Source organism: Hyla sarda, unplaced genomic scaffold (genome assembly GCF_029499605.1).
Source record: "Hyla sarda isolate aHylSar1 unplaced genomic scaffold, aHylSar1.hap1 scaffold_1026, whole genome shotgun sequence".
NCBI lineage: Eukaryota > Metazoa > Chordata > Amphibia > Anura > Hylidae > Hyla > Hyla sarda.
In genome coordinates this window covers 28,566-49,663 of record NW_026607645.1, presented here as the reverse complement: position 1 = coordinate 49,663, position 21,098 = coordinate 28,566, and the positions used below count along the sequence as shown (strand labels likewise).

General features: G+C 43.4%; 12 pseudogenes; all 12 read left to right on the top strand.

Moving 5' to 3' along the window:
* The first annotated feature begins 1,259 nt into the window (after nt 1-1,259).
* On the top strand, nt 1,260-1,521 carry LOC130298873 (U2 spliceosomal RNA; annotated as a pseudogene).
* A 1,477-nt stretch (nt 1,522-2,998) lies between these two features.
* On the top strand, nt 2,999-3,262 carry LOC130298916 (U2 spliceosomal RNA; annotated as a pseudogene).
* A 1,478-nt stretch (nt 3,263-4,740) lies between these two features.
* On the top strand, nt 4,741-5,004 carry LOC130298896 (U2 spliceosomal RNA; annotated as a pseudogene).
* Nucleotides 5,005-6,481: 1,477 nt separating this feature from the next.
* On the top strand, nt 6,482-6,745 carry LOC130298919 (U2 spliceosomal RNA; annotated as a pseudogene).
* A 1,475-nt stretch (nt 6,746-8,220) lies between these two features.
* On the top strand, nt 8,221-8,484 carry LOC130298914 (U2 spliceosomal RNA; annotated as a pseudogene).
* A 1,481-nt stretch (nt 8,485-9,965) lies between these two features.
* On the top strand, nt 9,966-10,229 carry LOC130298913 (U2 spliceosomal RNA; annotated as a pseudogene).
* A 1,477-nt stretch (nt 10,230-11,706) lies between these two features.
* LOC130298894 (U2 spliceosomal RNA) lies at nt 11,707-11,970 on the top strand (annotated as a pseudogene).
* Nucleotides 11,971-13,441: 1,471 nt separating this feature from the next.
* LOC130298895 (U2 spliceosomal RNA) lies at nt 13,442-13,706 on the top strand (annotated as a pseudogene).
* A 1,477-nt stretch (nt 13,707-15,183) lies between these two features.
* On the top strand, nt 15,184-15,447 carry LOC130298912 (U2 spliceosomal RNA; annotated as a pseudogene).
* A 1,473-nt stretch (nt 15,448-16,920) lies between these two features.
* On the top strand, nt 16,921-17,184 carry LOC130298911 (U2 spliceosomal RNA; annotated as a pseudogene).
* Nucleotides 17,185-18,666: 1,482 nt separating this feature from the next.
* On the top strand, nt 18,667-18,930 carry LOC130298910 (U2 spliceosomal RNA; annotated as a pseudogene).
* A 1,483-nt stretch (nt 18,931-20,413) lies between these two features.
* On the top strand, nt 20,414-20,677 carry LOC130298908 (U2 spliceosomal RNA; annotated as a pseudogene).
* The last annotated feature ends 421 nt before the right edge of the window (nt 20,678-21,098 follow it).

The window sequence follows — 21,098 nt, the reverse complement described above, 5'->3', positions numbered from 1 at the left end:
TGACATGACAGGTAGCTGTCTTGTGGGTGGTGCTGAATCCTGTTAAATGACATGAGGGTCTCATGCCTATACACAAGGGTGTGTCATTGCTGTTGCTTGACCATGCATTGGTTTCTGTGGTCAGTGAATGATAAAAACAAAATTTACCATCCATTGATGGATGGGAAATCCGCCATGAGGCATTTGTTTTTAGAAACTGCTGCTCACAACCAATGTTGCAATGGAGTGTCTCCATCTGCTGGTGGTATTGGAAAGGCATTAGTGCTATGACAGGGTCTGAAGAAGAAGAAGAAGAAGAAGAAGAAGACGGAAAAAAATATATATAAAAAGAAAAAGAGAGAGAGAGAGAGAGACTGACTTAGTGAGCGAGTGAGTGAGAGAGTGAGAGTGAGTGAGAGTGAATGAGTGAGTGAGTGATTGAGTGAGTGAGTGAGTGAGTGAGAACAAATGAGTTAAAGCAAGTGAGTGAGAGAGATCGAATGAATGAAAGTCTGAATGACAGAAAGAAAAAAGGATGAAGAAAGAAGCATGAAGAAAAAAAAATGTATATGGAGTTGCTGACATGAGTGCAATCTACAAAGCCGTTGAGGCTGATCCTCATGGGAGGATTATTGCACCAGGACCCTTAGCACTTTTAAAATGCCATTCAATGCCACGGGCTAGATGTAAACTGCAGATGACCATGTTGTGGTAGTTACCATGGATACCCAAGTGATGTGTGAGCTAACACATAGGCCCAACAGATTCCAAGAAGGCCAGAATCACCAGCGGCACCACCATCGATTGTCAGGTCACCCGGATTCAGCAAATACCAGAGTCCAAAATGATGCAGGTTTATACTGTTAATTTTCAGTTTATCGTTACAGTTGGTGTTATTCCATGTCGGAAGGGACGCAGCTACAGCCAGTGGGGTAACTAGAGACAGGCAGGCAGCTATGTGCAACAAAGGTAGGCGTGTTGTTTTCATATGCAGATCTGAAATATTGTCTTATATGCAAGAGGAGGAGTGATGGGGGTTCAGGCAAAAGCCAGGCTATGGATTGCATTGCTAAATGCTCCATCAGAGTGCAATGGTCGCCTGTCCTTTTTTTAAGTGATGATGTGGGTTTAGCCTGTGCTGTATGTATGTATGGGTGGCTGACTGCCACCCACCCAGAAAGTGTATGGGAGGCTGGTTGGCTGCCAGCCTTCCTTCCATTCCTATGAGTAATGTGAGTGCTCATGAAGGGGACATGGTTGGGTCCACCCCTTTCCCGGTTATCCCCTCTAGGCCTTTTGGCTTAGATCAAGTGTAAAAAAAGAAAGGATCTTGCGACAGATCGCATCCTGAGGCACGTTTTTTTGTGTGAATACTTGCACTTGGGTGACTTGTGAGCACATACTGATACATACGTTCCCTATCTGGGGACCATAAATTAAATGGATTTTTGAGAAAGGGAGCTGATTTGGAAGCTTGCTTCTGTCGCCCTATGCATTGACCCGATGTGGCAGTATCTTCGGGTAGTGAACAGTGCACCACCCCATTCCAGTGTTAAACAAGAAAGATTCTCATTTAATCCTCCGTGGGTGAGAATTTGAGTTTGAGAATTGGAGACCAAAATGATGAGTTGCACTGACTGGTTTATGAACGTCTATTCATTTAGCGTTTTAATGACCATGTTTGCACACTGATTGGTGTAAAAAAATAAAATAAAACTAAATAATAATAATCTAGCACACCTGTGCAGGTTTGACATGACATGACAGGTAGCTGTCTTGCGGGTGGTGCTGAATCCTGTTAAATGACATGAGGGTCTCATGCCTATACACAAGGGTGTGTCATTGCTGTTGCTTGACCATGCATTGGTTTCTGTGGTCAGTGAATGATAAAAACAAAATTTACCATCCATTGATGGATGGGAAATCCGCCATGAGGCATTTGTTTTTAGAAACTGCTGCTCACAACCAATGTTGCAATGGAGTGTCTCCATCTGCTGGTGGTATTGGAAAGGCATTAGTGCTATGACAGGGTCTGAAGAAGAAGAAGAAGAAGAAGAAGAAGACGGAAAAAAATATATATAAAAAGAAAAAGAGAGAGAGAGAGAGAGACTGACTTAGTGAGCGAGTGAGTGAGAGAGTGAGAGTGAGTGAGAGTGAATGAGTGAGTGAGTGATTGAGTGAGTGAGTGAGTGAGTGAGTGAGAACAAATGAGTTAAAGCAAGTGAGTGAGAGAGATCGAATGAATGAAAGTCTGAATGACAGAAAGAAAAAAGGATGAAGAAAGAAGCATGAAGAAAAAAAAATGTATATGGAGTTGCTGACATGAGTGCAATCTACAAAGCCGTTGAGGCTGATCCTCATGGGAGGATTATTGCACCAGGACCCTTAGCACTTTTAAAATGCCATTCAATGCCACGGGCTAGATGTAAACTGCAGATGACCATGTTGTGGTAGTTACCATGGATACCCAAGTGATGTGTGAGCTAACACATAGGCCCAACAGATTCCAAGAAGGCCAGAATCACCAGCGGCACCACCATCGATTGTCAGGTCACCCGGATTCAGCAAATACCAGAGTCCAAAATGATGCAGGTTTATACTGTTAATTTTCAGTTTATCGTTACAGTTGGTGTTATTCCATGTCGGAAGGGACGCAGCTACAGCCAGTGGGGTAACTAGAGACAGGCAGGCAGCTATGTGCAACAAAGGTAGGCGTGTTGTTTTCATATGCAGATCTGAAATATTGTCTTATATGCAAGAGGAGGAGTGATGGGGGTTCAGGCAAAAGCCAGGCTATGGATTGCATTGCTAAATGCTCCATCAGAGTGCAATGGTCGCCTGTCCTTTTTTTAAGTGATGATGTGGGTTTAGCCTGTGCTGTATGTATGTATGGGTGGCTGACTGCCACCCACCCAGAAAGTGTATGGGAGGCTGGTTGGCTGCCAGCCTTCCTTCCATTCCTATGAGTAATGTGAGTGCTCATGAAGGGGACATGGTTGGGTCCACCCCTTTCCCGGTTATCCCCTCTAGGCCTTTTGGCTTAGATCAAGTGTAAAAAAAGAAAGGATCTTGCGACAGATCGCATCCTGAGGCACGTTTTTTTTTGTGTGAATACTTGCACTTGGGTGACTTGTGAGCACATACTGATACATACGTTCCCTATCTGGGGACCATAAATTAAATGGATTTTTGAGAAAGGGAGCTGATTTGGAAGCTTGCTTCTGTCGCCCTATGCATTGACCCGATGTGGCAGTATCTTCGGGTAGTGAACAGTGCACCACCCCATTCCAGTGTTAAACAAGAAAGATTCTCATTTAATCCTCCGTGGGTGAGAATTTGAGTTTGAGAATTGGAGACCAAAATGATGAGTTGCACTGACTGGTTTATGAACGTCTATTCATTTAGCGTTTTAATGACCATGTTTGCACACTGATTGGTGTAAAAAAATAAAATAAAACTAAATAATAATAATCTAGCACACCTGTGCAGGTTTGACATGACATGACAGGTAGCTGTCTTGTGGGTGGTGCTGAATCCTGTTAAATGACATGAGGGTCTCATGCCTATACACAAGGGTGTGTCATTGCTGTTGCTTGACCATGCATTGGTTTCTGTGGTCAGTGAATGATAAAAACAAAATTTACCATCCATTGATGGATGGGAAATCCGCCATGAGGCATTTGTTTTTAGAAACTGCTGCTCACAACCAATGTTGCAATGGAGTGTCTCCATCTGCTGGTGGTATTGGAAAGGCATTAGTGCTATGACAGGGTCTGAAGAAGAAGAAGAAGAAGAAGAAGAAGAAGAAGACGGAAAAAAATATATATAAAAAGAAAAAGAGAGAGAGAGAGAGAGACTGACTTAGTGAGCGAGTGAGTGAGAGAGTGAGAGTGAGTGAGAGTGAATGAGTGAGTGAGTGATTGAGTGAGTGAGTGAGTGAGTGAGAACAAATGAGTTAAAGCAAGTGAGTGAGAGAGATCGAATGAATGAAAGTCTGAATGACAGAAAGAAAAAAGGATGAAGAAAGAAGCATGAAGAAAAAAAAATGTATATGGAGTTGCTGACATGAGTGCAATCTACAAAGCCGTTGAGGCTGATCCTCATGGGAGGATTATTGCACCAGGACCCTTAGCACTTTTAAAATGCCATTCAATGCCACGGGCTAGATGTAAACTGCAGATGACCATGTTGTGGTAGTTACCATGGATACCCAAGTGATGTGTGAGCTAACACATAGGCCCAACAGATTCCAAGAAGGCCAGAATCACCAGCGGCACCACCATCGATTGTCAGGTCACCCGGATTCAGCAAATACCAGAGTCCAAAATGATGCAGGTTTATACTGTTAATTTTCAGTTTATCGTTACAGTTGGTGTTATTCCATGTCGGAAGGGACGCAGCTACAGCCAGTGGGGTAACTAGAGACAGGCAGGCAGCTATGTGCAACAAAGGTAGGCGTGTTGTTTTCATATGCAGATCTGAAATATTGTCTTATATGCAAGAGGAGGAGTGATGGGGGTTCAGGCAAAAGCCAGGCTATGGATTGCATTGCTAAATGCTCCATCAGAGTGCAATGGTCGCCTGTCCTTTTTTTAAGTGATGATGTGGTTTAGCCTGTGCTGTATGTATGTATGGGTGGCTGACTGCCACCCACCCAGAAAGTGTATGGGAGGCTGGTTGGCTGCCAGCCTTCCTTCCATTCCTATGAGTAATGTGAGTGCTCATGAAGGGGACATGGTTGGGTCCACCCCTTTCCCGGTTATCCCCTCTAGGCCTTTTGGCTTAGATCAAGTGTAAAAAAAGAAAGGATCTTGCGACAGATCGCATCCTGAGGCACGTTTTTTTTTGTGTGAATACTTGCACTTGGGTGACTTGTGAGCACATACTGATACATACGTTCCCTATCTGGGGACCATAAATTAAATGGATTTTTGAGAAAGGGAGCTGATTTGGAAGCTTGCTTCTGTCGCCCTATGCATTGACCCAATGTGGCAGTATCTTCGGGTAGTGAACAGTGCACCACCCCATTCCAGTGTTAAACAAGAAAGATTCTCATTTAATCCTCCGTGGGTGAGAATTTGAGTTTGAGAATTGGAGACCAAAATGATGAGTTGCACTGACTGGTTTATGAACGTCTATTCATTTAGCGTTTTAATGACCATGTTTGCACACTGATTGGTGTAAAAAAATAAAATAAAACTAAATAATAATAATCTAGCACACCTGTGCAGGTTTGACATGACATGACAGGTAGCTGTCTTGTGGGTGGTGCTGAATCCTGTTAAATGACATGAGGGTCTCATGCCTATACACAAGGGTGTGTCATTGCTGTTGCTTGACCATGCATTGGTTTCTGTGGTCAGTGAATGATAAAAACAAAATTTACCATCCATTGATGGATGGGAAATCCGCCATGAGGCATTTGTTTTTAGAAACTGCTGCTCACAACCAATGTTGCAATGGAGTGTCTCCATCTGCTGGTGGTATTGGAAAGGCATTAGTGCTATGACAGGGTCTGAAGAAGAAGAAGAAGAAGAAGAAGAAGACGGAAAAAAATATATATAAAAAGAAAAAGAGAGAGAGAGAGAGAGACTGACTTAGTGAGCGAGTGAGTGAGAGAGTGAGAGTGAGTGAGAGTGAATGAGTGAGTGAGTGATTGAGTGAGTGAGTGAGTGAGTGAGTGAGAACAAATGAGTTAAAGCAAGTGAGTGAGAGAGATCGAATGAATGAAAGTCTGAATGACAGAAAGAAAAAAGGATGAAGAAAGAAGCATGAAGAAAAAAAAATGTATATGGAGTTGCTGACATGAGTGCAATCTACAAAGCCGTTGAGGCTGATCCTCATGGGAAGATTATTGCACCAGGACCCTTAGCACTTTTAAAATGCCATTCAATGCCACGGGCTAGATGTAAACTGCAGATGACCATGTTGTGGTAGTTACCATAGATACCCAAGTGATGTGTGAGCTAACACATAGGCCCAACAGATTCCAAGAAGGCCAGAATCACCAGCGGCACCACCATCGATTGTCAGGTCACCCGGATTCAGCAAATACCAGAGTCCAAAATGATGCAGGTTTATACTGTTAATTTTCAGTTTATCGTTACAGTTGGTGTTATTCCATGTCGGAAGGGACGCAGCTACAGCCAGTGGGGTAACTAGAGACAGGCAGGCAGCTATGTGCAACAAAGGTAGGCGTGTTGTTTTCATATGCAGATCTGAAATATTGTCTTATATGCAAGAGGAGGAGTGATGGGGGTTCAGGCAAAAGCCAGGCTATGGATTGCATTGCTAAATGCTCCATCAGAGTGCAATGGTCGCCTGTCCTTTTTTTAAGTGATGATGTGGGTTTAGCCTGTGCTGTATGTATGTATGGGTGGCTGACTGCCACCCACCCAGAAAGTGTATGGGAGGCTGGTTGGCTGCCAGCCTTCCTTCCATTCCTATGAGTAATGTGAGTGCTCATGAAGGGGACATGGTTGGGTCCACCCCTTTCCCGGTTATCCCCTCTAGGCCTTTTGGCTTAGATCAAGTGTAAAAAAAGAAAGGATCTTGCGACAGATCGCATCCTGAGGCACGTTTTTTTTTGTGCGAATACTTGCACTTGGGTGACTTGTGAGCACATACTGATACATACGTTCCCTATCTGGGGACCATAAATTAAATGGATTTTTGAGAAAGGGAGCTGATTTGGAAGCTTGCTTCTGTCGCCCTATGCATTGACCCGATGTGGCAGTATCTTCGGGTAGTGAACAGTGCACCACCCCATTCCAGTGTTAAACAAGAAAGATTCTCATTTAATCCTCCGTGGGTGAGAATTTGAGTTTGAGAATTGGAGACCAAAATGATGAGTTGCACTGACTGGTTTATGAACGTCTATTCATTTAGCGTTTTAATGACCATGTTTGCACACTGATTGGTGTAAAAAAATAAAATAAAACTAAATAATAATAATCTAGCACACCTGTGCAGGTTTGACATGACATGACAGGTAGCTGTCTTGTGGGTGGTGCTGAATCCTGTTAAATGACATGAGGGTCTCATGCCTATACACAAGGGTGTGTCATTGCTGTTGCTTGACCATGCATTGGTTTCTGTGGTCAGTGAATGATAAAAACAAAATTTACCATCCATTGATGGATGGGAAATCCGCCATGAGGCATTTGTTTTTAGAAACTGCTGCTCACAACCAATGTTGCAATGGAGTGTCTCCATCTGCTGGTGGTATTGGAAAGGCATTAGTGCTATGACAGGGTCTGAAGAAGAAGAAGAAGAAGAAGAAGACGGAAAAAAATATATATAAAAAGAAAAAGAGAGAGAGAGAGAGAGACTGACTTAGTGAGCGAGTGAGTGAGAGAGTGAGAGTGAGTGAGAGTGAATGAGTGAGTGAGTGATTGAGTGAGTGAGTGAGTGAGTGAGTGAGAACAAATGAGTTAAAGCAAGTGAGTGAGAGAGATCGAATGAATGAAAGTCTGAATGACAGAAAGAAAAAAGGATGAAGAAAGAAGCATGAAGAAAAAAAAATGTATATGGAGTTGCTGACATGAGTGCAATCTACAAAGCCGTTGAGGCTGATCCTCATGGGAGGATTATTGCACCAGGACCCTTAGCACTTTTAAAATGCCATTCAATGCCACGGGCTAGATGTAAACTGCAGATGACCATGTTGTGGTAGTTACCATGGATACCCAAGTGATGTGTGAGCTAACACATAGGCCCAACAGATTCCAAGAAGGCCAGAATCACCAGCGGCACCACCATCGATTGTCAGGTCACCCGGATTCAGCAAATACCAGAGTCCAAAATGATGCAGGTTTATACTGTTAATTTTCAGTTTATCGTTACAGTTGGTGTTATTCCATGTCGGAAGGGACGCAGCTACAGCCAGTGGGGTAACTAGAGACAGGCAGGCAGCTATGTGCAACAAAGGTAGGCGTGTTGTTTTCATATGCAGATCTGAAATATTGTCTTATATGCAAGAGGAGGAGTGATGGGGGTTCAGGCAAAAGCCAGGCTATGGATTGCATTGCTAAATGCTCCATCAGAGTGCAATGGTCGCCTGTCCTTTTTTTTAAGTGATGATGTGGGTTTAGCCTGTGCTGTATGTATGTATGGGTGGCTGACTGCCACCCACCCAGAAAGTGTATGGGAGGCTGGTTGGCTGCCAGCCTTCCTTCCATTCCTATGAGTAATGTGAGTGCTCATGAAGGGGACATGGTTGGGTCCACCCCTTTCCCGGTTATCCCCTCTAGGCCTTTTGGCTTAGATCAAGTGTAAAAAAAGAAAGGATCTTGCGACAGATCGCATCCTGAGGCACGTTTTTTTTTGTGTGAATACTTGCACTTGGGTGACTTGTGAGCACATACTGATACATACGTTCCCTATCTGGGGACCATAAATTAAATGGATTTTTGAGAAAGGGAGCTGATTTGGAAGCTTGCTTCTGTCGCCCTATGCATTGACCCGATGTGGCAGTATCTTCGGGTAGTGAACAGTGCACCACCCCATTCCAGTGTTAAACAAGAAAGATTCTCATTTAATCCTCCGTGGGTGAGAATTTGAGTTTGAGAATTGGAGACCAAAATGATGAGTTGCACTGACTGGTTTATGAACGTCTATTCATTTAGCGTTTTAATGACCATGTTTGCACACTGATTGGTGTAAAAAAATTAAATAAAACTAAATAATAATAATCTAGCACACCTGTGCAGGTTTGACATGACATGACAGGTAGCTGTCTTGTGGGTGGTGCTGAATCCTGTTAAATGACATGAGGGTCTCATGCCTATACACAAGGGTGTGTCATTGCTGTTGCTTGACCATGCATTGGTTTCTGTGGTCAGTGAATGATAAAAACAAAATTTACCATCCATTGATGGATGGGAAATCCGCCATGAGGCATTTGTTTTTAGAAACTGCTGCTCACAACCAATGTTGCAATGGAGTGTCTCCATCTGCTGGTGGTATTGGAAAGGCATTAGTGCTATGACAGGGTCTGAAGAAGAAGAAGAAGAAGAAGAAGAAGAAGAAGAAGAAGACGGAAAAAAATATATATAAAAAGAAAAAGAGAGAGAGAGAGACTGACTTAGTGAGCGAGTGAGTGAGAGAGTGAGAGTGAGTGAGAGTGAATGAGTGAGTGAGTGATTGAGTGAGTGAGTGAGTGAGTGAGAACAAATGAGTTAAAGCAAGTGAGTGAGAGAGATCGAATGAATGAAAGTCTGAATGACAGAAAGAAAAAAGGATGAAGAAAGAAGCATGAAGAAAAAAAAATGTATATGGAGTTGCTGACATGAGTGCAATCTACAAAGCCGTTGAGGCTGATCCTCATGGGAGGATTATTGCACCAGGACCCTTAGCACTTTTAAAATGCCATTCAATGCCACGGGCTAGATGTAAACTGCAGATGACCATGTTGTGGTAGTTACCATGGATACCCAAGTGATGTGTGAGCTAACACATAGGCCCAACAGATTCCAAGAAGGCCAGAATCACCAGCGGCACCACCATCGATTGTCAGGTCACCCGGATTCAGCAAATACCAGAGTCCAAAATGATGCAGGTTTATACTGTTAATTTTCAGTTTATCGTTACAGTTGGTGTTATTCCATGTCGGAAGGGACGCAGCTACAGCCAGTGGGGTAACTAGAGACAGGCAGGCAGCTATGTGCAACAAAGGTAGGCGTGTTGTTTTCATATGCAGATCTGAAATATTGTCTTATATGCAAGAGGAGGAGTGATGGGGGTTCAGGCAAAAGCCAGGCTATGGATTGCATTGCTAAATGCTCCATCAGAGTGCAATGGTCGCCTGTCCTTTTTTTAAGTGATGATGTGGGTTTAGCCTGTGCTGTATGTATGTATGGGTGGCTGACTGCCACCCACCCAGAAAGTGTATGGGAGGCTGGTTGGCTGCCAGCCTTCCTTCCATTCCTATGAGTAATGTGAGTGCTCATGAAGGGGACATGGTTGGGTCCACCCCTTTCCCGGTTATCCCCTCTAGGCCTTTTGGCTTAGATCAAGTGTAAAAAAAGAAAGGATCTTGCGACAGATCGCATCCTGAGGCACGTTTTTTTTTGTGTGAATACTTGCACTTGGGTGACTTGTGAGCACATACTGATACATACGTTCCCTATCTGGGGACCATAAATTAAATGGATTTTTGAGAAAGGGAGCTGATTTGGAAGCTTGCTTCTGTCGCCCTATGCATTGACCCGATGTGGCAGTATCTTCGGGTAGTGAACAGTGCACCACCCCATTCCAGTGTTAAACAAGAAAGATTCTCATTTAATCCTCCGTGGGTGAGAATTTGAGTTTGAGAATTGGAGACCAAAATGATGAGTTGCACTGACTGGTTTATGAACGTCTATTCATTTAGCGTTTTAATGACCATGTTTGCACACTGATTGGTGTAAAAAAATAAAATAAAACTAAATAATAATAATCTAGCACACCTGTGCAGGTTTGACATGACATGACAGGTAGCTGTCTTGTGGGTGGTGCTGAATCCTGTTAAATGACATGAGGGTCTCATGCCTATACACAAGGGTGTGTCATTGCTGTTGCTTGACCATGCATTGGTTTCTGTGGTCAGTGAATGATAAAAACAAAATTTACCATCCATTGATGGATGGGAAATCCGCCATGAGGCATTTGTTTTTAGAAACTGCTGCTCACAACCAATGTTGCAATGGAGTGTCTCCATCTGCTGGTGGTATTGGAAAGGCATTAGTGCTATGACAGGGTCTGAAGAAGAAGAAGAAGAAGAAGAAGAAGACGGAAAAAAATATATATAAAAAGAAAAAGAGAGAGAGAGAGAGAGACTGACTTAGTGAGCGAGTGAGTGAGAGAGTGAGAGTGAGTGAGAGTGAATGAGTGAGTGAGTGATTGAGTGAGTGAGTGAGTGAGTGAGTGAGAACAAATGAGTTAAAGCAAGTGAGTGAGAGAGATCGAATGAATGAAAGTCTGAATGACAGAAAGAAAAAAGGATGAAGAAAGAAGCATGAAGAAAAAAAAATGTATATGGAGTTGCTGACATGAGTGCAATCTACAAAGCCGTTGAGGCTGATCCTCATGGGAGGATTATTGCACCAGGACCCTTAGCACTTTTAAAATGCCATTCAATGCCACGGGCTAGATGTAAACTGCAGATGACCATGTTGTGGTAGTTACCATGGATACCCAAGTGATGTGTGAGCTAACACATAGGCCCAACAGATTCCAAGAAGGCCAGAATCACCAGCGGCACCACCATCGATTGTCAGGTCACCCGGATTCAGCAAATACCAGAGTCCAAAATGATGCAGGTTTATACTGTTAATTTTCAGTTTATCGTTACAGTTGGTGTTATTCCATGTCGGAAGGGACGCAGCTACAGCCAGTGGGGTAACTAGAGACAGGCAGGCAGCTATGTGCAACAAAGGTAGGCGTGTTGTTTTCATATGCAGATCTGAAATATTGTCTTATATGCAAGAGGAGGAGTGATGGGGGTTCAGGCAAAAGCCAGGCTATGGATTGCATTGCTAAATGCTCCATCAGAGTGCAATGGTCGCCTGTCCTTTTTTTAAGTGATGATGTGGGTTTAGCCTGTGCTGTATGTATGTATGGGTGGCTGACTGCCACCCACCCAGAAAGTGTATGGGAGGCTGGTTGGCTGCCAGCCTTCCTTCCATTCCTATGAGTAATGTGAGTGCTCATGAAGGGGACATGGTTGGGTCCACCCCTTTCCCGGTTATCCCCTCTAGGCCTTTTGGCTTAGATCAAGTGCAAAAAAAGAAAGGATCTTGCGACTGATCGCATCCTGAGGCACGTTTTTTTTTGTGTGAATACTTGCACTTGGGTGACTTGTGAGCACATACTGATACATACGTTCCCTATCTGGGGACCATAAATTAAATGGATTTTTGAGAAAGGGAGCTGATTTGGAAGCTTGCTTCTGTCGCCCTATGCATTGACCCGATGTGGCAGTATCTTCGGGTAGTGAACAGTGCACCACCCCATTCCAGTGTTAAACAAGAAAGATTCTCATTTAATCCTCCGTGGGTGAGAATTTGAGTTTGAGAATTGGAGACCAAAATGATGAGTTGCACTGACTGGTTTATGAACGTCTATTCATTTAGCGTTTTAATGACCATGTTTGCACACTGATTGGTGTAAAAAAATAAAATAAAACTAAATAATAATAATCTAGCACACCTGTGCAGGTTTGACATGACATGACAGGTAGCTGTCTTGTGGGTGGTGCTGAATCCTGTTAAATGACATGAGGGTCTCATGCCTATACACAAGGGTGTGTCATTGCTGTTGCTTGACCATGCATTGGTTTCTGTGGTCAGTGAATGATAAAAACAAAATTTACCATCCATTGATGGATGGGAAATCCGCCATGAGGCATTTGTTTTTAGAAACTGCTGCTCACAACCAATGTTGCAATGGAGTGTCTCCATCTGCTGGTGGTATTGGAAAGGCATTAGTGCTATGACAGGGTCTGAAGAAGAAGAAGAAGAAGAAGAAGAAGACGGAAAAAAATATATATAAAAAGAAAAAGAGAGAGAGAGAGAGACTGACTTAGTGAGCGAGTGAGTGAGAGAGTGAGAGTGAGTGAGAGTGAATGAGTGAGTCAGTGATTGAGTGAGTGAGTGAGTGAGTGAGAACAAATGAGTTAAAGCAAGTGAGTGAGAGAGATCGAATGAATGAAAGTCTGAATGACAGAAAGAAAAAAGGATGAAGAAAGAAGCATGAAGAAAAAAAAATGTATATGGAGTTGCTGACATGAGTGCAATCTACAAAGCCGTTGAGGCTGATCCTCATGGGAGGATTATTGCACCAGGACCCTTAGCACTTTTAAAATGCCATTCAATGCCACGGGCTAGATGTAAACTGCAGATGACCATGTTGTGGTAGTTACCATGGATACCCAAGTGATGTGTGAGCTAACACATAGGCCCAACAGATTCCAAGAAGGCCAGAATCACCAGCGGCACCACCATCGATTGTCAGGTCACCCGGATTCAGCAAATACCAGAGTCCAAAATGATGCAGGTTTATACTGTTAATTTTCAGTTTATCGTTACAGTTGGTGTTATTCCATGTCGGAAGGGACGCAGCTACAGCCAGTGGGGTAACTAGAGACAGGCAGGCAGCTATGTGCAACAAAGGTAGGCGTGTTGTTTTCATATGCAGATCTGAAATATTGTCTTATATGCAAGAGGAGGAGTGATGGGGGTTCAGGCAAAAGCCAGGCTATGGATTGCATTGCTAAATGCTCCATCAGAGTGCAATGGTCGCCTGTCCTTTTTTTAAGTGATGATGTGGGTTTAGCCTGTGCTGTATGTATGTATGGGTGGCTGACTGCCACCCACCCAGAAAGTGTATGGGAGGCTGGTTGGCTGCCAGCCTTCCTTCCATTCCTATGAGTAATGTGAGTGCTCATGAAGGGGACATGGTTGGGTCCACCCCTTTCCCGGTTATCCCCTCTAGGCCTTTTGGCTTAGATCAAGTGCAAAAAAAGAAAGGATCTTGCGACAGATCGCATCCTGAGGCACGTTTTTTTTTTGTGTGAATACTTGCACTTGGGTGACTTGTGAGCACATACTTATACATACGTTCCCTATCTGGGGACCATAAATTAAATGGATTTTTGAGAAAGGGAGCTGATTTGGAAGCTTGCTTCTGTCGCCCTATGCATTGACCCGATGTGGCAGTATCTTCGGGTAGTGAACAGTGCACCACCCCATTCCAGTGTTAAACAAGAAAGATTCTCATTTAATCCTCCGTGGGTGAGAATTTGAGTTTGAGAATTGGAGACCAAAATGATGAGTTGCACTGACTGGTTTATGAACGTCTATTCATTTAGCGTTTTAATGACCATGTTTGCACACTGATTGGTGTAAAAAAATAAAATAAAACTAAATAATAATAATCTAGCACACCTGTGCAGGTTTGACATGACATGACAGGTAGCTGTCTTGTGGGTGGTGCTGAATCCTGTTAAATGACATGAGGGTCTCATGCCTATACACAAGGGTGTGTCATTGCTGTTGCTTGACCATGCATTGGTTTCTGTGGTCAGTGAATGATAAAAACAAAATTTACCATCCATTGATGGATGGGAAATCCGCCATGAGGCATTTGTTTTTAGAAACTGCTGCTCACAACCAATGTTGCAATGGAGTGTCTCCATCTGCTGGTGGTATTGGAAAGGCATTAGTGCTATGACAGGGTCTGAAGAAGAAGAAGAAGAAGAAGAAGAAGACGGAAAAAAATATATATAAAAAGAAAAAGAGAGAGAGAGAGAGAGACTGACTTAGTGAGCGAGTGAGTGAGAGAGTGAGAGTGAGTGAGAGTGAATGAGTGAGTGAGTGATTGAGTGAGTGAGTGAGTGAGTGAGTGAGAACAAATGAGTTAAAGCAAGTGAGTGAGAGAGATCGAATGAATGAAAGTCTGAATGACAGAAAGAAAAAAGGATGAAGAAAGAAGCATGAAGAAAAAAAAATGTATATGGAGTTGCTGACATGAGTGCAATCTACAAAGCCGTTGAGGCTGATCCTCATGGGAGGATTATTGCACCAGGACCCTTAGCACTTTTAAAATGCCATTCAATGCCACGGGCTAGATGTAAACTGCAGATGACCATGTTGTGGTAGTTACCATGGATACCCAAGTGATGTGTGAGCTAACACATAGGCCCAACAGATTCCAAGAAGGCCAGAATCACCAGCGGCACCACCATCGATTGTCAGGTCACCCGGATTCAGCAAATACCAGAGTCCAAAATGATGCAGGTTTATACTGTTAATTTTCAGTTTATCGTTACAGTTGGTGTTATTCCATGTCGGAAGGGACGCAGCTACAGCCAGTGGGGTAACTAGAGACAGGCAGGCAGCTATGTGCAACAAAGGTAGGCGTGTTGTTTTCATATGCAGATCTGAAATATTGTCTTATATGCAAGAGGAGGAGTGATGGGGGTTCAGGCAAAAGCCAGGCTATGGATTGCATTGCTAAATGCTCCATCAGAGTGCAATGGTCGCCTGTCCTTTTTTTAAGTGATGATGTGGGTTTAGCCTGTGCTGTATGTATGTATGGGTGGCTGACTGCCACCCACCCAGAAAGTGTATGGGAGGCTGGTTGGCTGCCAGCCTTCCTTCCATTCCTATGAGTAATGTGAGTGCTCATGAAGGGGACATGGTTGGGTCCACCCCTTTCCCGGTTATCCCCTCTAGGCCTTTTGGCTTAGATCAAGTGTAAAAAAAGAAAGGATCTTGCGACAGATCGCATCCTGAGGCACGTTTTTTTTTGTGTGAATACTTGCACTTGGGTGACTTGTGAGCACATACTGATACATACGTTCCCTATCTGGGGACCATAAATTAAATGGATTTTTGAGAAAGGGAGCTGATTTGGAAGCTTGCTTCTGTCGCCCTATGCATTGACCCGATGTGGCAGTATCTTCGGGTAGTGAACAGTGCACCACCCCATTCCAGTGTTAAACAAGAAAGATTCTCATTTAATCCTCCGTGGGTGAGAATTTGAGTTTGAGAATTGGAGACCAAAATGATGAGTTGCACTGACTGGTTTATGAACGTCTATTCATTTAGCGTTTTAATGACCATGTTTGCACACTGATTGGTGTAAAAAAATAAAATAAAACTAAATAATAATAATCTAGCACACCTGTGCAGGTTTGACATGACATGACAGGTAGCTGTCTTGTGGGTGGTGCTGAATCCTGTTAAATGACATGAGGGTCTCATGCCTATACACAAGGGTGTGTCATTGCTGTTGCTTGACCATGCATTGGTTTCTGTGGTCAGTGAATGATAAAAACAAAATTTACCATCCATTGATGGATGGGAAATCCGCCATGAGGCATTTGTTTTTAGAAACTGCTGCTCACAACCAATGTTGCAATGGAGTGTCTCCATCTGCTGGTGGTATTGGAAAGGCATTAGTGCTATGACAGGGTCTGAAGAAGAAGAAGAAGAAGAAGAAGAAGACGGAAAAAAATATATATAAAAAGAAAAAGAGAGAGAGAGAGAGAGACTGACTTAGTGAGCGAGTGAGTGAGAGAGTGAGAGTGAGTGAGAGTGAATGAGTGAGTGAGTGATTGAGTGAGTGAGTGAGTGAGTGAGAACAAATGAGTTAAAGCAAGTGAGTGAGAGAGATCGAATGAATGAAAGTCTGAATGACAGAAAGAAAAAAGGATGAAGAAAGAAGCATGAAGAAAAAAAAATGTATATGGAGTTGCTGACATGAGTGCAATCTACAAAGCCGTTGAGGCTGATCCTCATGGGAGGATTATTGCACCAGGACCCTTAGCACTTTTAAAATGCCATTCAATGCCACGGGCTAGATGTAAACTGCAGATGACCATGTTGTGGTAGTTACCATGGATACCCAAGTGATGTGTGAGCTAACACATAGGCCCAACAGATTCCAAGAAGGCCAGAATCACCAGCGGCACCACCATCGATTGTCAGGTCACCCGGATTCAGCAAATACCAGAGTCCAAAATGATGCAGGTTTATACTGTTAATTTTCAGTTTATCGTTACAGTTGGTGTTATTCCATGTCGGAAGGGACGCAGCTACAGCCAGTGGGGTAACTAGAGACAGGCAGGCAGCTATGTGCAACAAAGGTAGGCGTGTTGTTTTCATATGCAGATCTGAAATATTGTCTTATATGCAAGAGGAGGAGTGATGGGGGTTCAGGCAAAAGCCAGGCTATGGATTGCATTGCTAAATGCTCCATCAGAGTGCAATGGTCGCCTGTCCTTTTTTTAAGTGATGATGTGGGTTTAGCCTGTGCTGTATGTATGTATGGGTGGCTGACTGCCACCCACCCAGAAAGTGTATGGGAGGCTGGTTGGCTGCCAGCCTTCCTTCCATTCCTATGAGTAATGTGAGTGCTCATGAAGGGGACATGGTTGGGTCCACCCCTTTCCCGGTTATCCCCTCTAGGCCTTTTGGCTTAGATCAAGTGTAAAAAAAGAAAGGATCTTGCGACAGATCGCATCCTGAGGCACGTTTTTTTTTGTGTGAATACTTGCACTTGGGTGACTTGTGAGCACATACTGATACATACGTTCCCTATCTGGGGACCATAAATTAAATGGATTTTTGAGAAAGGGAGCTGATTTGGAAGCTTGCTTCTGTCGCCCTATGCATTGACCCGATGTGGCAGTATCTTCGGGTAGTGAACAGTGCACCACCCCATTCCAGTGTTAAACAAGAAAGATTCTCATTTAATCCTCCGTGGGTGAGAATTTGAGTTTGAGAATTGGAGACCAAAATGATGAGTTGCACTGACTGGTTTATGAACGTCTATTCATTTAGCGTTTTAATGACCATGTTTGCACACTGATTGGTGTAAAAAAATAAAATAAAACTAAATAATAATAATCTAGCACACCTGTGCAGGTTTGACATGACATGACAGGTAGCTGTCTTGTGGGTGGTGCTGAATCCTGTTAAATGACATGAGGGTCTCATGCCTATACACAAGGGTGTGTCATTGCTGTTGCTTGACCATGCATTGGTTTCTGTGGTCAGTGAATGATAAAAACAAAATTTACCATCCATTGATGGATGGGAAATCCGCCATGAGGCATTTGTTTTTAGAAACTGCTGCTCACAACCAATGTTGCAATGGAGTGTCTCCATCTGCTGGTGGTATTGGAAAGGCATTAGTGCTATGACAGGGTCTGAAGAAGAAGAAGAAGAAGAAGAAGAAGAAGAAGAAGACGGAAAAAAATATATATAAAAAGAAAAAGAGAGAGAGAGAGAGAGACTGACTTAGTGAGCGAGTGAGTGAGAGAGTGAGAGTGAGTGAGAGTGAATGAGTGAGTGAGTGATTGAGTGAGTGAGTGAGTGAGTGAGAACAAATGAGTTAAAGCAAGTGAGTGAGAGAGATCGAATGAATGAAAGTCTGAATGACAGAAAGAAAAAAGGATGAAGAAAGAAGCATGAAGAAAAAAAAATGTATATGGAGTTGCTGACATGAGTGCAATCTACAAAGCCGTTGAGGCTGATCCTCATGGGAGGATTATTGCACCAGGACCCTTAGCACTTTTAAAATGCCATTCAATGCCACGGGCTAGATGTAAACTGCAGATGACCATGTTGTGGTAGTTACCATGGATACCCAAGTGATGTGTGAGCTAACACATAGGCCCAACAGATTCCAAGAAGGCCAGAATCACCAGCGGCACCACCATCGATTGTCAGGTCACCCGGATTCAGCAAATACCAGAGTCCAAAATGATGCAGGTTTATACTGTTAATTTTCAGTTTATCGTTACAGTTGGTGTTATTCCATGTCGGAAGGGACGCAGCTACAGCCAGTGGGGTAACTAGAGACAGGCAGGCAGCTATGTGCAACAAAGGTAGGCGTGTTGTTTTCATATGCAGATCTGAAATATTGTCTTATATGCAAGAGGAGGAGTGATGGGGGTTCAGGCAAAAGCCAGGCTATGGATTGCATTGCTAAATGCTCCATCAGAGTGCAATGGTCGCCTGTCCTTTTTTTAAGTGATGATGTGGGTTTAGCCTGTGCTGTATGTATGTATGGGTGGCTGACTGCCACCCACCCAGAAAGTGTATGGGAGGCTGGTTGGCTGCCAGCCTTCCTTCCATTCCTATGAGTAATGTGAGTGCTCATGAAGGGGACATGGTTGGGTCCACCCCTTTCCCGGTTATCCCCTCTAGGCCTTTTGGCTTAGATCAAGTGTAAAAAAAGAAAGGATCTTGCGACAGATCGCATCCTGAGGCACGTTTTTTTTTGTGTGAATACTTGCACTTGGGTGACTTGTGAGCACATACTGATACATACGTTCCCTATCTGGGGACCATAAATTAAATGGATTTTTGAGAAAGGGAGCTGATTTGGAAGCTTGCTTCTGTCGCCCTATGCATTGACCCGATGTGGCAGTATCTTCGGGTAGTGAACAGTGCACCACCCCATTCCAGTGTTAAACAAGAAAGATTCTCATTTAATCCTCCGTGGGTGAGAATTTGAGTTTGAGAATTGGAGACCAAAATGATGAGTTGCACTGACTGGTTTATGAACGTCTATTCATTTAGCGTTTTAATGACCATGTTTGCACACTGATTGGTGTAAAAAAATAAAATAAAACTAAATAATAATAATCTAGCACACCTGTGCAGGTTTGACATGACATGACAGGTAGCTGTCTTGTGGGTGGTGCTGAATCCTGTTAAATGACATGAGGGTCTCATGCCTATACACAAGGGTGTGTCATTGCTGTTGCTTGACCATGCATTGGTTTCTGTGGTCAGTGAATGATAAAAACAAAATTTACCATCCATTGATGGATGGGAAATCCGCCATGAGGCATTTGTTTTTAGAAACTGCTGCTCACAACCAATGTTGCAATGGAGTGTCTCCATCTGCTGGTGGTATTGGAAAGGCATTAGTGCTATGACAGGGTCTGAAGAAGAAGAAGAAGAAGAAGAAGAAGAAGAAGACGGAAAAAAATATATATAAAAAGAAAAAGAGAGAGAGAGAGAGAGACTGACTTAGTGAGCGAGTGAGTGAGAGAGTGAGAGTGAGTGAGAGTGAATGAGTGAGTGAGTGATTGAGTGAGTGAGTGAGTGAGTGAGTGAGAACAAATGAGTTAAAGCAAGTGAGTGAGAGAGATCGAATGAATGAAAGTCTGAATGACAGAAAGAAAAAAGGATGAAGAAAGAAGCATGAAGAAAAAAAAATGTATATGGAGTTGCTGACATGAGTGCAATCTACAAAGCCGTTGAGGCTGATCCTCATGGGAGGATTATTGCACCAGGACCCTTAGCACTTTTAAAATGCCATTCAATGCCACGGGCTAGATGTAAACTGCAGATGACCATGTTGTGGTAGTTACCATGGATACCCAAGTGATGTGTGAGCTAACACATAGGCCCAACAGATTCCAAGAAGGCCAGAATCACCAGCGGCACCACCATCGATTGTCAGGTCACCCGGATTCAGCAAATACCAGAGTCCAAAATGATGCAGGTTTATACTGTTAATTTTCAGTTTATCGTTACAGTTGGTGTTATTCCATGTCGGAAGGGACGCAGCTACAGCCAGTGGGGTAACTAGAGACAGGCAGGCAGCTATGTGCAACAAAGGTAGGCGTGTTGTTTTCATATGCAGATCTGAAATATTGTCTTATATGCAAGAGGAGGAGTGATGGGGGTTCAGGCAAAAGCCAGGCTATGGATTGCATTGCTAAATGCTCCATCAGAGTGCAATGGTCGCCTGTCCTTTTTTTAAGTGATGATGTGGGTTTAGCCTGTGCTGTATGTATGTATGGGTGGCTGACTGCCACCCACCCAGAAAGTGTATGGGAGGCTGGTTGGCTGCCAGCCTTCCTTCCATTCCTATGAGTAATGTGAGTTCTCATGAAGGGGACATGGTTGGGTCCACCCCTTTCCCGGTTATCCCCTCTAGGCCTTTTGGCTTAGATCAAGTGTAAAAAAAGAAAGGATCTTGCGACAGATCGCATCCTGAGGCACGTTTTTTTTTGTGTGAATACTTGCACTTGGGTGACTTGTGAGCACATACTGATACATACGTTCCCTATCTGGGGACCATAAATTAAATGGATTTTTGAGAAAGGGAGCTGATTTGGAAGCTTGCTTCTGTCGCCCTATGCATTGACCCGATGTGGCAGTATCTTCGGGTAGTGAACAGTGCACCACCCCATTCCAGTGTTAAACAAGAAAGATTCTCATTTAATCCTCCGTGGGTGAGAATTTGAGTTTGAGAATTGGAGACCAAAATGATGAGTTGCACTGACTGGTTTATGAACGTCTATTCATTTAGCGTTTTAATGACCATGTTTGCACACTGATTGGTGTAAAAAAATAAAATAAAACTAAATAATAATAATCTAGCACACCTGTGCAGGTTTGACATGACATGACAGGTAGCTGTCTTGTGGGTGGTGCTGAATCCTGTTAAATGACATGAGGGTCTCATGCCTATACACAAGGGTGTGTCATTGCTGTTGCTTGACCATGCATTGGTTTCTGTGGTCAGTGAATGATAAAAACAAAATTTACCATCCATTGATGGATGGGAAATCCGCCATGAGGCATTTGTTTTTAGAAACTGCTGCTCAC